General features: G+C 34.4%; 1 protein-coding gene across 3 annotated transcripts in view; it reads left to right on the top strand.

Moving 5' to 3' along the window:
- The first annotated feature begins 1,998 nt into the window (after positions 1-1,998).
- Positions 1,999-4,021, top strand: part of atp6v0a2a (ATPase H+ transporting V0 subunit a2a) — a 14,978-nt gene continuing 12,955 nt past the window's right edge. The window contains exons 1-2 of one of the 3 annotated variants that reach the window (XM_027175358.2): positions 1,999-2,235; positions 3,982-4,021. The exon at positions 3,982-4,021 is cut by the window's right edge and continues 154 nt beyond it. The gene's annotated coding sequence lies outside the window, so the exon portion shown is untranslated. The remainder of the gene's footprint in view (positions 2,236-3,981) is intronic. The other 2 variants (XM_047805272.1, XM_027175359.2) reach the window with 2 other exon arrangements.

The raw sequence follows: 4,021 nt of genomic DNA, 5'->3' as shown, positions 1-4,021 counted from the left end.
ACTGCACTTTCTTTCTCACAGAAAGTGTGTGTAACTCTCTCTCTCTCTCTCTCTCTCTCTCTCTCTCTCTCTCTCTCTCTCTCTCTCTCTCTCTCTCTCTCTCTTTCTTAATTCTCTCTCAACTCTCTCTCACCCTCTCAACTCTGCCTCTCTCTTTGTCTCTCTCTCTCACCCTCCCTCTCTCAACTCTCTCTCTCTCTCTCTCTCTCTCTCTCTCTCTCTCTCCCTTCTGACTCTCTATTCTTTTTTTATTGTTCTTATTTACAACTGAGTGAATGATTATTTATAGCTGATATAACGTAGATGATTCCAGGAATCATGTATTAAAATATGCTGCTATTGAAATATATCCATATATAGGTTTCCTCCTCCAGGCAAATGGAGGGATAACACAGACACAGACTCCTTGACTTTAGGCTAGCCCGGTGTGCTGTCAATCATGTATGCTCATTAGAATATTAGGCCACACCCAGTATTCAGGCAGGTGTGACATACATCTTTTTTTTTTTCATTTAAACGTTCCTGGATGTTTAATATAACCCTGAAATACAAATATTTTTATTCTGCACCACACCTCAGGACATCAGCAGACCCACTGTGGAAATGAGAATGTTGTTACAACATGCAGTGATTATATTTAATATTTAATCTGAACAGTGGCTCAGAGTGTTATCGAGTCACTATAATGGATTTTCAAGCCAGAAAACTTAATGTTCAAATTCACACCCTTTTAAACAAAGGACAGACAGATGGCCTCCTCTGGGACAATACAGCACAGAATATATTCAGGGATGCGCGGGTTGCCAGATTGTTCCCAAATCTATTACATTGGCAAGTGAAAAGAAATGTCTCATTTGAATAGTCTTTTGTAAATATTTGTTATGAATATTTTACTATCTACTATTTATTACAAAAAAAATTGTTAGATAAACATCAACGGTGTTTTTATTTATTATTTACTGTATTTTTACTGTTATTATTGATGAATTGTTTTTCCTTTATTAATCAGTTTTTTTCCTTTGTTTATCAGTTTATCATAATGACAAACAATTATATGAGGATTTGATGATTGTATTTGCAGACAGAAGACAGAAGAGATAATACCTCTATTTTTAAAAAAATATAAATTATTCGATTTTATGATTAAATCAACGATGTAAGGAAAGTATTAGAAAATATGTGATAATATAATATATATACTTAGTTTTTTTGTTTTTGTAATTTCTTATTTTGAGCACTTATTCTACTCGAAAAATATTTACAAATAAAGATATTAAAAGGACTTATAAATGAAATACAGACAATAACCTTTTTGGAAGATCTGCATGATTCTTTTATGAATTCCACCAAGAATTGAAGTCGGATTTTTCTAAAATAAATAAATAAATTAAAAAAAATAAAATAAAATAAGGCTATGACACATTACTTTTTTTAATGTGAATCTTAGGTTGTCTGAAGTGAACGTGTTTCTATCATAGTTTATTAGTTTCTCATGTTCTTACTGTATAAAAAAAATGATCTTTATCAATTAAGCACATATGTTTTTTGCGGATTTGAGCGATGTAATTAGCATTTTCTATCCAGCTTTTTATTTATACTTTTTTTTTTATTTAATCGTTCTTGGATATTTTATATAACCCTGAATTATGAAATCATACAAATATTTTTATTCTGCACCACACCTCAGGACATCAGCAGACCCACTGTGGTTTATAGGTTTTCTCCTCCATTCAAATGGAGGGCTAACACAGACACAAACTCCTTGACTGGAGGATAGCCTGGTGTGCTGTCAATCATGTATGCTCATTAGAATATTAGGCCACACCCAGTATTCAGGCAGGTATGACATACCTTTTTTTTTAAAACGTTCATTGACGTTTAATATAACCCTGAATTATGAAATCATACAAACATACAATACTAGCTAGAAAGTGACACCTACATTTCTCCTTTAAAGTCAGTAAGTGTTAATAGTGTTGTATTTGGCAACCCGAGGCAGTGCTGCTGCGCTCCAGCTCATTACAGGAGGGAGATTTTCCATCGCGCCGCGTTTTAAACCCTCAGCATCCTCACCTCTGCTTATTCGGATCTTTTTCTTGTCGGATTGGTAAAAACACAGGCTGTGTTGTTGTCGTTGCTGACTGATTTCTCATTGCTTTGTTTCCATCGCTTCAATGGCGAGGCAAAAATTAAAGGTACAGACCGCCATCGATTAATCAGTGCAGCTCTGAGAAGGTAAGCCACTGCATCTGCTTTAATTCAGGCCTCATGCTGATGCGAGGACTTTTGCTGTAATTGCATTTTAGGCTGCTTTCATGCTGGACCCTACACCATATAATCATAATAACCATCATAATAACCTCCCAGACACAATGCAATTAGTGCGCGAGCGCCTATTTATTAAACACACAGAGGCTCATTATTAGACCTAGAATTATGATATGCGTTTTAATCAGTTACAGTGACAGGACGTTTACATGTGTACAGTGTCATCTGTGATCAATCCGTCTTCATCAGATGAAATTCTTACTAGAAATCATATATCGGAACTTTTTCTTAATTTTTTTTTAATTTATGCAAACGAGGCGTCCTAATTAAGCACGCATACATTTGCATAATTAAAAAAAATCGTTTCTTGTGTGTTCTTTGCTTTCGTATTTAAATTTTTAAAACGATATTTCCAAACAATTTGAAAAACCAAGGAAAAATACTACAAAGTGTTTTTAAAACTTTTTTTCCCCAACATAAAATCAAACCTAAATCAACAGTTACTTAAACATCTTTGGAAATGTATTTGTTACATTCATGTAAATAGAATAGATAATAGTTTCAAGACAAAATCAAAAGTGAGAGGACAAAATCACTCTGTTGAGTTTTGATGATTTCATTACTAGAATTTTAGAGCTTGAAGAGAACACCTTCAAATTTTAGAGGCTTATGAACAAGCACTTGGGGCAGAAATGGGTTTGACTTTATAACCAAACTGTTTTTGTTTGGATTTATTTTTTGAAAATTTTCTTTGGTAAAAATACAAAAATACTTATGAAAATCTAAAATTCTTAAAATCCTTTCATATGAGCTTCATAATCACCCCCTACTGTGGACATGACAAAGGCATGACAAAGACTTTCAATGATCAACATGGACAACAAAACAGGAGCGAATTTTTGTCCAGTTATATTTACGAAAAGTAATCATGGGATCAAGTAATTGACAAGTAATCAGGGGATGTGGTAGCTCAGTGCTTTAGGTGTTACTGATCGGAAGGGTTCGAACCTCAGGTCCACCAAGCCCCCACTGCTGGGCCCCTGAGAAAGGCCCATAACCCTCAGTTGTAAGTCACTCTGGATAAGGGTGTCTGCTAAATGCCATAAATGTAATCACTTAGAACCGAAGGTAAAACAAAGCTCTTTCCCATGAAAGCCAATAGAGTCCTGCCTAATTTTATCAGACATCAGGCAGAAAATTATTCATTTGTTAATACTGTTTGAAATTGTCCTGTTAGTTGAACAAAACATATAATTAAATATTCCCAGAATATCGATGTGTTATAAGTCGAAAAGGACTCTTGGGATTCAGACATCACATCGGGCCCTTTAACGTCCCCCCATAGCTGATTCAGCTGTTTCTTCTATGCATTATAGACTGACGATAACATACTGATATGGAAACTGGGACAGAAATAATCTGGGCTGTTTTAGGTTTGCACTTTTAAGTAAATGCAGAAATTTGAATAGTTCAATAAAAGAAATCTGGATTTGAATTTTTGTTACATTTTGATGTTTGATGCTTAATATGTTTTGTTTGATGGATACTTATTTGTGCTTATGACTATATTTTTACATATTTTATTTAAATACATTATTTTCAGCCCTCATTGTTGAGGACAAAACTGAAACGTATCTGCCATTGTTATAAAGTCTGTACTGACCTGTAATAATAGCGAGTTAAAAAAATTAATCCAACCTGGCAACCCTGCAGGAATCAGTGACACCAATCTGGCCACCCTTGTTCTGGTGTA

Source organism: Tachysurus fulvidraco, chromosome 20 (genome assembly GCF_022655615.1).
Source record: "Tachysurus fulvidraco isolate hzauxx_2018 chromosome 20, HZAU_PFXX_2.0, whole genome shotgun sequence".
Taxonomy (NCBI): domain Eukaryota; kingdom Metazoa; phylum Chordata; class Actinopteri; order Siluriformes; family Bagridae; genus Tachysurus; species Tachysurus fulvidraco.
Note: the sequence above shows the minus strand (reverse complement) of the source record. Positions and strands in the feature narration are given on the sequence as shown.